The following is a 12,783-nucleotide window of genomic DNA, read 5'->3' as shown; positions in this document are numbered from 1 at the left end:
TTTGCTGCATCCCATACATTTAGGATATTGGTGTCCTCCTTGTCGTTCAATTCAAAAAATTTTTTAATTTCTTCTTTGATCTCCTCATTAGTCCAGTGGTCTTCCAGTAGTGTGGTTTTTAATCTCCATGAGGTAGGAAATTTCCTTGCCTTCTTTTTATGGTTTAGTTCTAGTTTGATGCCTTCATGGTCAGAAAAGATGGTTGGTATGATTTCAATCTTGGTGTATCTGTTGATGTTTGTCTTGTGCCCCAGTATGTGATCGATCCTGGAGAATGATCCGTGTGCGCTTGAGAAAAATGTGTACTCCGTTTTTTTGGGGTTTAGTGTTCTATAGATGTCTGTTAAGCCCAATTGCTCTAGGTCCTTATTTAGAGCTTTGGTTTCTTTACTTATTTTTTGTCTTGTTGATCTATCCATTGTTGATAGTGGTGTGTTGAAGTCTCCCACTACGTATGTGTTTTCTCTGATGTCTGTTTTCAGAGAAGACAACAGTTGTCTGATATATTTTGGTGCTCCTTCGTTTGGTGAGTATATGTTAATGAGTGTTATTTCTTCTTGAAGTATTGTCCCCTTGATCATAATGTAGTGACCATTGGGGTCTCTTTTTATTTTTTTGAGTTTGAAGTCTGTTTTATCTGATATAAGTATAGCTGTTCCTGCTTTCTTTTTTGGCCCATTTGCTTGTAGGATTGTTTTCCATCCTTTGACTTTGAGCCTATTTTTATCTTTTGTAGCTAAATGTGTTTCCTGGAGACAGCAAAAGGTTGGGTTTTGTTTCTTAATCCAGGCTGCAACTCTGTGTCTTTTTATTGAAGAGTTTAGTCCATTTACATTTAGAGTTAATATTGATATGTTAACATCTGTATTTGCCATTGTGTTTGTCTTTCCTTTGATTTTATTTATTTATTCTTTTAATAACTTTTTTTTTTTTTTGGCCTTCTTTCATTGTTATTCGTCCCTCTGAGGTTCTGGCTTTAGGACTCCTTGTAGTATTTTTTGGAGTGGGGGTTTAGTTGCAATGAAATTCCGGAGTTTCTGTTTGTCTGGGAAGGTCCATATTCTTTCTTCAAAGAGGAAGGAGAGCTTTGCGGGATAGAGTATTCTTGGTTGGCATCTGTTTTCTTGGAGTCTGTTGACTATGTCCCTCCACTCTCTCCTTGCCCGTAGTGTTTCTTCGGAGAAGTCTGATGTCAGCCTGATTGGCTTTCCTTTGAATGTTATCTGTTTCTTCCCTCTTGCCAGCTTCATTATTTTTTCCTTGTCCTGGATTCTTGGGAGCTTTACTATTATGTGTCTTGCTGTATTTTTTCTTTCGTCGTGGAAGTTTGGTGTTCTTCTTGCTTCTTGTATATCAATTTTCAGCTCCTTCTTCACATTTGGGAAGTTCTCTTCAATTATCTCTTTGAATATTTTCTCTGTTCCTACTTCTCTCTCCTCTCCTTCTGGTATTCCTATAACTCTTATATTTCCTTTCCTCATGGAGTCAGATAGTTCCCGAAGTCTTTCTTCATTCTTTTTCCTTCGTACTTCTCTTTCCTTTTCTGTTTTGGTTCTTTTTATTTCTGTGTCTTCAAGAGCACTTATTCGTTCTTCCATTTCATCAATTCTGCTTTCATTGCTTTTCCCAGAATTCTTTAGTTCTTCCACTAATTCTTTGATCTCCTGCATTTCTTTTACTTCCCTCTTTAGGGACTCAATTTCATTCTTCTGATCGTTGATTATTTTTCCCTTATCATTGTTTTCCTTTATGACTTCTGTCAGTTTTTTAATCACGGCAATTTTAAATTCTCTTTCTGGAAGGCTCAGAAGTTCTTCCAAGTTACTGTCGTTGCAATCTGGGGGCTGGTTTTCTTTTTGTGGTGTGCTTTTTCTCTGGAGAGTTGCTAGGTTGCGTGTGGTTCTTCTCCTCCCTACTGTCTGTTTTCTAATTTGCCGTATGCGTTGGGACACTGTGTTGTTGGGACTGGCCGGCATCTTGGGTGGGCTTCTCTTCTCCCCTCTGGTTCCTCCTGGAGTCATCGGCAGCCCGGGCTGTGTGCGCGTCTCCCGGGGTCTTTGTTCTTCTCTAATGGCGCCCGGAGCTGTTCGCTCACCGCCGCGGTGGATCCTGCAGGGTTCTCCACAGCTCCCGTTCACGGGGTGTGGTGGCTGCAATAGTTCCTTTCCACTCCCAGTCCCGCTTGCTGCGTCCTTTGTTCTTGTGGGCCGTTTTGGTTTGTTGTTTCCTCCTCTCTGCCGGTCGGAGAGTGCCGCCTCTGTGGGCGGGGGAGGGGAGCAGGGTTCTGCGCTTTCCTCCCTTCTAGTCCTCTTTTATGGCCACTTTCTTCTTCGGGCAGTTTGCTGGAGTCACCCGTTTATCTTCCGTGTCCCAGTTCTCACTGGGACCTGCCGCTTTTCCTCCCTATTCACTTTTTTTTTAATGGGAGATCTTACTCGCAGCGTCTCCTCGCCGCCATGTTGCTCCGCCCCCCTCTATCCCATTCAAGTTTCTTAATCACATCTGCAAAGATACTTTCCTCAATGTTACTATAGTTAATACGCAGAATATTATGTTGCTGGTAAACCAAAGTATCCTTCTAGAAGAGGGCATACATGTTTATCTTTTAATGTCCAAAGGAGTCCCACTCACAAGCCAGAACAGTGAATTTAGAAGGCAGGGTGGAGAATCCAGTCCAGTGGTGGCTACGGAAAGAATGGCCTTTTATAATTTACTTGCACAGAGCTGATAGCCACAGGAGGATCTAGCCTCATGCTTTCTGGGTTGCAATCTTTTTGCAAGAATGTTTTCTACTGAGATAAGGAACTCTTTGCATATCGGGGCCTCCTACCCTCTTCTCTCACCCCCATCTGAGCCTGTCTGCAAAAGCCTAGGGTGATCCCTTGCCACCTCAACTACGATTGTTGCAGGAGGTGGGCAGGAGATTCCCCATTGGTCTGCAGACAAGCAGAGGAAAGAATAGAAGCTGTTCATCTGCAGTAAGGAAGATCCTTGGTCTGGTTCCACTGAGAACACAGCTAACCATTCTGTTCCCTTCTACCTGCCAGTAGAACTTCCCCTGTGACCTAACTCAGCGTTGTCGAGGAGACCAGAGCAAAGGCACTACCCAAGATGGCTGGAGCCAGGCTTAGAGCTGGGCAGGCAAGGTTAGGGCTCTGTGAATGCAGACACAGAGGAGGCTTTCAAGTGGAAAGTCAGAAATGCTGAAGGACCTTGGTTCTTCAAAAAAAGATGTTCTCCTAATGACTGATTAGATGGAAATTCTGGAAGTTTTATGTCATACAGAATAAAAGCCAAGTACTAGTGGGATTGCCTAAAAGAACAGACACATCTATCTGAAAGACACCTCATCTTTCCCAAGTAGTGCCACTTGCCCAGTCTACTAGCAGCCTAGCGCTGTGGGGTCACCCAGGCTGCAAATTTGGGGAGTGGTGTTTCATTCTCCATGGTTGCTAAGATTTAAGAGGATGGCAAATTTAGAGATTTGATCTCTGCAATGCATGTCACATCACTTTTTCCCTTTGCATGGTCACTGGCCTTCATCGACTTTTCTTTATTTTAATTACAAAATAATATGTGTTTCAAAAGGGGCCAGGAGTCAATGAATGCAAACACTACAAATGGGAAAGCTGGAAATAACAAGAAAACAAACTCTTCCCTAGAGCCACCTTGATTTGGACTTCTGACCCCCAGAACTGTAAGAAAATGATGTTTGTTTTTTCATGCCTGAAGCTTGTGGTAATTTGTTACAGCAGCCATGGGAAACTAATACAGGTGGTTTGCAACTTTTTAAATTTGTAAATATTTTACTACCTCCTACCTCTTAACCAGAACCCTTGCCTGCAATCTCACTTGGCCTCAGTCTGTCCTGGGTGACCACTTCTCTGCTCTAGAACTTCCAGAAATCCCCACTTCTAGAAAATGAAATCCAAATTTAGCTTGCAGGTGCTTCATGCATTAGCACTAACATACTTTTTTAACCTTAAAAAGGACTACTCTATAACCACCCACACCCTCAACATATTCATTACTTGACTCACAAGATTTCCTGTATACAAGCTGCCTTCTTTTGACCACTTATACTCATGATCCTTGAAGCTCCATCTCAAATGGGATCTCCCCCATGAGGCTTATCTCTGTCCTCAGTACACCCTCAACAAGATGGATCTTTGTCTTCTTTGAACAGACATAAAACACTTTGCATCTCTCTTGTGGTCAATTACCAATTGTACTTTGTATTTGAATTATATCTGAGTTATATAATTATCCATTAAGTACTCAGCACTTAAAAATTTTGTAGAATTATCTGCTCATTAAATATCTGTTGAATGGAATTGAAATGTGAGCTACACTGTCTAAGGAGAACTTCTATCTATTTGTGTTATAATTTGATGCCCATGAGGAGATGGGAACGCTGCTGAGTTTAACAATGAAGGATGAATGTGGGAAAGGAGGGAGGAGTAAACTAAACAGGCTTAAATTATCCTTAGTTTTAGTTTTTCGAACCTCATCCCTGTGTTGTTAAAGAGTCAAGAATAACTATGATGATAAATTCTGAGCAAAGGACTTGAGGATATTTGCTAACCCTAAATTCAATATAGATTTTCCATGATGAGTCTATCATTGAAATGCTAATGTTGTTTCAGGCACTTGTATAGGAGTGTGAGTCCAGAATAAAGAGGGATTGTCCATGGTTTTTCAGATAAATCTTCTGATCGGGCCTCCCCTGGTGGCGCAGTGGTTGAGCGCTGGGCTGTGAAGCTGCCCACAGCCTCTGCAATGCCGGTTTGATCCCGGGCCACCTGCGAGGATCCCACGTGGTGCGCAGACCTCTCCTGTTGCACCCACTGCTCCCCTCAGCAGTGTATTTCATTGGTCTGCCTGTTCTGTTCCCCGCTTTGGCTCTGGTGAATACTCTCACCCTCCCGCGCTTCTGACTGTACCCAGTGCTTGAATAAATAAATAAATAAAGAAATCTTTAAAAAAAAAATCTTCTGATCAATGTGATCACTGTTTCCTGGGCCTGGTAGGGCACCAGACTAGCCTGCAACATTGTTTTTAACAGATGTGGTTTTCTGAAATTATGAATTAATAAAGCAGGGGAGAGCCTATGGATCTGCATTTTATCTAGTACAAATTCCTTGAGACTCATTAGTCTAAAAAGTCCATAAGGTTGTTTCTGATTCTGAATTTTGTTATGCAGAGTATTATGTTAGTTTCAGATTGTGTGATTTCAAGCTCCTTTTTACTGCCTCTGCTAGTTATCCCCCTGGTCCCAAGTTTTGGTCTTCTGATGTTCTATGTGTGAGAATGGGGGCATCTCTGAAGTGGTCAATAGGTAAGGTTTGAAGTTTGAGCTAGCTTGTTATTTTACAGTGAGTAACTTAATGCATCAAGCCTCAATTTTGTTATCAGTAATGAGGTCTGTACTTACAAGCCCCAGTCACTCAATTTATGTCTCAGAGAGGGACGAAGTGGACCTAGAATATTATCAGAGCAGGGAAATCAACAGAGACAAAAATATGCATGTGTAATGGCACAGAGAGAACTGGTATCTTGTCAGAGCTGTTCCTGTACCATAGGAGACCTCTGGATAAAAGAAATCTTGTTGCCCGTCACCCTTTCCAGAGGCACAGGGAGTTTAGTTACTCCCAATACTTGTGGGTAGAAAAGCTAAAGTGGTAGAGGCAGCCAAGACCAGTGAGCAACATGGCCTTCTTGCTCCGACCATTCTAATTTCTGAGATTTACTGCTGCCTCCTAAATAAACAAAATCATTGGAGCTTCAAAAGCCTACTCCAGATGGATGATCAAGAGGAAGGAGTCAGTTTTTCAGCCTTAACACTATTTGTTTATCTTGTGTCCATTGTCATTAGCCCCTACGAATGAAAGCAGACTGGTGCATCGTTTTTGATTATCTAGTTTATGACATCGTTAAAATTAATTGAGCACTCATCTCAGCATATAACGAGCAGGCCATGTGGAGGAGGCAGAGTTCCTGGAAAAATACTGGCAGAGAGTCTGAGTGTTTTCTCTGTGAGCGTCATGCAGTGCAGGCCCTGGGCCCACTCAGGTCAGGGAACTTTAGCTCAGACACTTGTGCTTGTGGTGGCCGCTACGTCCTCACCATTGTCCAAGGCACTGCAGGACTGAAGCACGGCTTCAGCTCAGAGTGGAAAAGACAGTTCGCACAATTATTTCATGTAAAGTTATGAGGATATGGAGAATTTCCATTGGGATGGTGACAAAATTCTGGAAATGGGTAAAGGTGATGGTTATACCTTACTGTTGAATATATTCAATACCACTGAATTGTACAATTAAAAATGGTTAAAATTTCATAGGTAAATTTTGTGTTATGTGTATAGTACCAAATTTTTGTAAAAAGAAAGTGAGTTGGCTTATCTATGGACTAGCTCAGTCATAGGGAGGAGGTTATTCATTGTTTCCTCAACTAAACATGTGATTTTCTATCCATGTTAAAGATTGACTTCTTTCAAGAGCAGTGACACAAGCTTCCTCCTGTTGTAGGGACCGTACAGACGCTTATGTTCATTCTAATTCTGAGGCATCTGACAGCAAAGGGAACTCCTCTAACTCTTAACACTTTACTACTTTTTGGAAAGGTTTCAACCTGTTTTATCCTCCAAAAGTTGGACATAAGGGTTTGTCTCAGGGGTGGATTGTCCTACTTTTCTTACAGAAATAATAAACAGCCCATCCCGTTTACTGTGGGTACTCAACACGTTTCTTTCACTTCCAGAGCTGAATTCAGTACAGAGCTAGAGTAGATGAAGGCATCTCAATTTCTGGCCCACACTCACTTCACTCTGCCACATTTGGGCTTAGGAATGTCTTCACTTCCCAGAGCTTAGAAACTAATAGAATTGCAAAATTGCAAGTAGCCTGAAAACTCCCCTTGTCTGACCACCCACCAATGCTGGTAAAATGGTCCTAGTCTTTGTTTGGAAACATCCGATGTGACTCCATCTTTGAGAAAAGTTATTCATGTGACCATTCCTCACCCCATTTCCAGGGCCTCCTCAAAGTTCCAGATATAAACACATTCTTAAATGTCCCCACCAGTACAGAGGCTTACAGTTCTGCGATTTCTGTAGTGGGTTCAAATTGGGTTATTTTAATATACCAGGAAGACTTTTTTTAGGTTCAGAAATTTCAATTTAACTCACATTTTCTACTTGTAATTTCTAGCTGGAAATTACCTATGGGAGCTGAGTCACCTCCTGTTCCCTGAGACTGCTGGCTGATTCTAAGACCTTCCTCATTATTCAAACCACTATTCATTCACATGAATACCAACAGCAACACTTGATGGCTTGGAAGATTTTCATCCTCGCAGATCATGAAAAGCTTCAAAGTACTTGGTATTTATCACCTATGCTAAGGATTTATGAACATCTAAGTGTTATACTTCTAGCCACTGAATTCTGGAGGAAAGTCTCCTGCCTGAGGTAAGGACACCTTTTTTATTCACATTCTATGATAGCAAGTAAAGGGCAAGAATAAAAAAAAAATGCCACTTTTGATATGATCAGAATGAAAATCTTACGAAAATAAGACCTTTAATATGGTTCCTTTCACTGTTCATTTGGGAAGATATTCACAGATGGTACAGACACCCTGAAAGGTTACCTCATCTGAAATCTTTTATCTCAAGCTTTAGAAGAGCAAACGGTATCGCATATGGAAGGGAGAAACCAGCTGTGGGAAGGCCTGGGTAGGGACAGGGGCAGGAAACTGTACATTGTAAATTACATAACTGATTCTTGCCTCAAAATATTTCTGGTCAGTTTCTCCTGGTGAAGGACCACACTTGGGCATAAGACTAAGACCACACAGGGGGAAATTCGGGGCAGAGGCGACTCCATGATGGCAATGAAGAAGTGCGAGCTTTGACAAGCCCTTGACCTAAGCCACACTTTTAAAAGAAATAGAGGAGGTGAGTTTTTATTTTTACATAGTCATGGCTAGTATGGATTCAAATCTATGTCCCCATCCCCACTCCTAAATTCACTTGTTGAAGTCCTCATCCCCAGCATCTCAGAATGTGAGTTTTTGGGGAAATAGTGCCATTGCAGATGTAAGTAGTTAAGATGAGCTCCAAATGAACTGCCTTGCCCCTCCTAACAACTTGCACATCTAGTTCCTCTCCTAGCCTCTGGCTCTCAGGTAGATACTATTGTTATTGTGTAGATTATAGCTTCTCAGGTTTTTCCGAATATCCTTTTCATTTCTATTTACATCAGCGGCCTTCAAACTTTTTGACTGTTCATCCAATCCATAAAAACTGATGAGAATGTTTTAAATATTCAAGTACTATTGACATATATGTTTGTCCATTATAAAATGTACATGGAAGATTATTTTAAAGTTTGAGACAAAGGTCCTATTTGTATCTCTGTGTATATGTATATATATATATATTTATTATTAATAACAATGAAATTGCTCTCACTGTAAAACAGTAGTAATAATTTTTATTATGCGGTGAGTGACAGTGGTATGACTGAAGCTACTTCATTATTTTAAAATACACAGGTTTAACACTTGTAGTAGAGAGATTTTAACTCCAGTTGTAGGTTCATCTCCCTCCCCTTGGCCTCCCTTCCTCTCTTTATTGCTTACTGCAGCTGAAAACCTCCTCACAAAGATGCACAGCAGCAGATGGAAGAAGTGCCCTTTAGATGCTCATTTTTATTCCACTCCACTGATGCCACAATGATTTTTGCTTAAATTCTGCCAGTAAATTTCATGTTTTTAACTGTCATTCAGTTGCTCTTCCTAACTAATCCTGAGGCATTTCATTTTTGTAAGTGGGGAGGAATCAGAGTAGAGGCTGGAGATGGGGGTGAAAGAATTCACCAGAGACAGAGCAGAGAACAGGAGAGGTGGATTTGTTGAAACACACTGTAAGAGAAGCAGCAGGCAAGATAGGAGCAATCTGCTTCATAGAGGACTAGAGTCCAGAGGTTCTATTTATACTCCAGGCCTCACTGGTTGGTTGGGTGACTAGTCTTGGGTGTGTCCTGACTCATGAGCCTCATCATCAGCATCACAGATCAGTTCCCATGGCACTACCATCTACTCCCTTTATCCATTCAAGCTTCCCAGTTGCTTGCTGGGCAAGGAGTGGGGCTTAGTCTTTAAATTTATAATGATACCATGACAATTTTTGCGCTTTTGAAAAATCGGTTCAAAATTCACTTAAACTGTTTAGAAGAATTTTCAACAGAATTTTGATAGTTCCTTTACATTTACTGATTGTGGGGTAAATGGAAGTGATCAGGTTTTTTTCTGCCATTAGCAACATGATGGACACCTGTGGTCTTACATGCATGCCTGATGGCACCACCTGGTGTGTAGTGTGGGAGTGCACCAGTGGGCGCACCTGAGCCAAGAGACTGAGCATATAAGGGCAGTAGCAGAGGATGGGGTGGCAGAGGATTGTGCAATGGAGTGCGGTGGAGACCAGAAAAAGTAGAGATTAGCCAGGGGCCAGGAGATCTGCCAGCCCCCTGGCACCTGGTTGCCTCACTACAAGTGGGCAGATGAAGAGCTCGCTTAGGGAGTAGGAAAAATGTCAGGGTTTCCATTTCCTTGACATTCTCTTGTGTTTGCATTATTTTTATCTTTAATGGACTTTTTGGGTTGTTTGGACATTTTCCAGGCATGAGTTTTCTGTGGTACAGACATGGGCCATTGCTTAAAGGATTTGTTTTAAGTCACTTTTTTCTTTTTTTTGCAAGCACTGGGTTAGTTAAATCTAGACAAAATAAGTCCACATAACTGATGGAAGCTGAGTAGAAAATTTAGGATGGAGGCATCATAAGACCAGAAACTAAAGATGGGGATAGGAATGATTAAACTGGCTATGGAAATGAAAAATCCTTAGGTGCCAGCCAACTACAATAAGTACCAGAGTGCTACAGAAAGTATCCCAAGGTGCACACCAGAGGTGGGGATATAGAGATGGAGGGCCATTGTAGGGAGTCCTCACAAATCAACCTTGTCACATCCTAGAAGGAATTAATTTAACAATTGGTAACAATTCTACAAAGGAATGAACCCCTCCCAAAAAGAACACTGTATCAGTACATTTTCTGCCCTGGCAAGAGGCAGCTCCCCTGCCCACCTGTGACTACGCAGGTGCCTCTTTTTTCCTTTCTCCTTTTCCTATAAACCTGGCCTTTCAAAATGTAACATTTGTCTGCCTGTGTCTGTGCAAATGTCTTGCTCTCCTGAGTAAACTCACGAAGTGCTGCTAAACTTTTCTTAGAGATAACTCAACGACCCTGCTCACCAAATCCCACAACTTATTAAAACAACATTATAACCAGCACAATGACCACTGCAATATCTTTCAGTAATCCGACAGAATCTGACAGCTCATGGCTAAATCAGGGGTTGTCATCAAACTCCTTAATCAGTCTCCACTCTTCAGATGCAGGGAAGGGGCAGAGGGGGTCATGACTTTTAATTGGTATCCTGACTAAGTGATGGTGCCAAGTCCTACATGCATTTTAATATTATGCATATGTATGGTCAGTAATGGACCAAAGTGCAGGTTTTCTGATCCAGCAGATTGGGTAAAGGAGGAATCAGAGACCTTAGTGGCTTTTTGCAGGTCTTTTTATTGGGATTTACCTGGTACACAGCAGGTAAGGGTGCTGGGGGGCCAGGAGGCTGGCAGGCCTCCCAGCTCCCAGCAAGTCTTCATTCTATCTGGGCTCTCCAGACTTCTCTCAGCTTCTGCTTCTTTTGCTTCTCTCTCGGCTTCTCTTTTGGCTTCTACTGGCGTCCCCGTGACGCCGCCCTTAAAAGCACAGTCTTAGCCCAGGTGAATCCCATCTACCTATGCCCACACCCTACTCCAGGTGCCCGCCATCAGGCATGCATTCAGGACCACAGGGATCCATCATCTATCCTGATGGTGGGAGGGCAGAAAAGCCTGATATTTTTCCTTACCCTACAGCATATTAAGTTAAACTTCTTTACTTTTTAGATAAAATTGAATACAAATGAAGGTTCTGATATTTTCCTCTGTACCCCAACAGATTATTACTGGATACTTTTGGAGATCATTGATCTAATTCAGAAAATTACTTGTTGGCAGGATTATGAAATCCTTTATTATATTTTATTAGATTATACTGAATTCTTACAACAACTTTGGGTGAGCACATGGACAACAGGGATCACCCTCCTTCAGTCAAGGAAACTTAGAGCAAGGTAGCCAGGTCCTGCCCAGTGGTGCCAATTACTAGAATCATCTCTGTTAAATATGACCTCCAATCACCAAAAGGGGCTGTGTTCCACTTCCACAAAGCTGTGCTGCACTTTTCCTATGGCTCCAGTGGGGTTTCTCAAGAAAAGCCAGAATGTCCAATAGCTAAGAAGTTACCAACTCTATTAGACTCATTTGTTAGGTTGTCTTTCTGGTCAATTAAAAAAAAAAAGCTTTCAAAAGTGCTCACAAAGGCTTTTTCAGTCTCATAAAGTTAATTCAAACTGTTTCTCATGATTCCTTGACCATGATGAAGCAAAACAAATGAAACAAAGCAAAACTAGCTCTATTTTCTAGGTCCTCAATTATCACGAATGATGTTGAGGTTTCAACAAGTTGGAAATGATCTTAAACTTTATTTAATTTTTAAAAAAGATTTATTTATTTATTTATTCAAGAACCAGGGTACAGGCCAGATGTGCAGGAGGGTGAGAGGATTCACCAGAGACAGAGTGGGGAACAAAACAGGCAGACTGACGAAATACACTGCTGAGGGGAGCAGCGGGCGAGACAGGAGAGGTCTGCCACGACATGCGGGACCCTCGCCAGCAGGCGAGGATAGAACCAGTGCTTCAGAGGCTGCGGACAGCTTCACAGTGCTGCGCTCAACTGCCTGCACCACCAGGGGAGGTCCCTTACCCTTTATTTTTTAGCACACACACAGTCACACCCCTACATTGTTTCTGAGTAATGTGCAAGGGAATAAAAAAATAATTTGGTAAATATATGTGATTTATGTGCTAATGTGTGGATAGAGGTCATTGGGCTTTTTTTTTGTGGGGGGGTTATTGGTTTTAAATACTTCATGCAATATTTATTACAAGTAACATGGTTCTCAACTAACATGATTTTTTAAAAAGTGATACCATGAAAGACAAGATGATCTCAGAATCTCCAGCATTGGTATTACCTGCCTGCTGAAGTCCCGCCTCCAGGATGCCTGTGTAACAGTAGTACCAGGGCTTCCTCAGGTGAGTCTTGACCACTGAAGTTTAAGAACCATTGATCCAGCTGTGTGCTGACTGAGATAAAGATTAACACAAGTGTGCGCACACTGCAGATCCACTGCCCCAGAATCAGTGACTTCTTACATCCTGATCCCTTCTCAGCTTCTTTTTTTCTTTAAGGATTTATTTATTTATGCATACAAGAGCTGGGGTACAGGCCAGAGATGCGGGGGGTGAGAGGATTCACCAGAGATAGAGTGGGGAACAGAACAGGCAGACTGACTGAAATACACTGCTGATGGGAGCAGTGGGCGAGTCAGGAGAGGTCTGCTGTGCCACGTGGGTCACCAACCTGGCTGGGGATTGAACTCATGCTGCAGCAGCTGCAATAGCTTCATTGGTTGCGTCTTAACCCCTTGTGCCATCAGAGAGGCTCTCAGCTTCTTTTAAGGTCATAATTAATCTGTTTCCTCCATACTTTTGATGGTCATGATCCTGACCTCCCACTGTGTCATATCCCACTAGGTTCCGT

General features: G+C 42.0%; 1 long non-coding RNA gene across 1 annotated transcript; it reads left to right on the top strand.

Moving 5' to 3' along the window:
- Positions 1-3,598: 3,598 nt before the first annotated feature.
- LOC119256945 (uncharacterized) lies at positions 3,599-12,189 on the top strand. Its single transcript, XR_005127932.2, has 4 exons — positions 3,599-3,697; positions 7,212-7,471; positions 7,811-7,959; positions 12,165-12,189. It is a non-coding gene; the product is annotated as an uncharacterized LOC119256945 (long non-coding RNA).
- Positions 12,190-12,783: the final 594 nt, after the last annotated feature.

Source organism: Talpa occidentalis, unplaced genomic scaffold (genome assembly GCF_014898055.3).
Source record: "Talpa occidentalis isolate TD23 unplaced genomic scaffold, MPIMG_talOcc4v2.1 talOcc4.4, whole genome shotgun sequence".
In the NCBI taxonomy this organism is placed as follows: Eukaryota; Metazoa; Chordata; class Mammalia; order Eulipotyphla; family Talpidae; genus Talpa; species Talpa occidentalis.
Note: the sequence above shows the minus strand (reverse complement) of the source record. Positions and strands in the feature narration are given on the sequence as shown.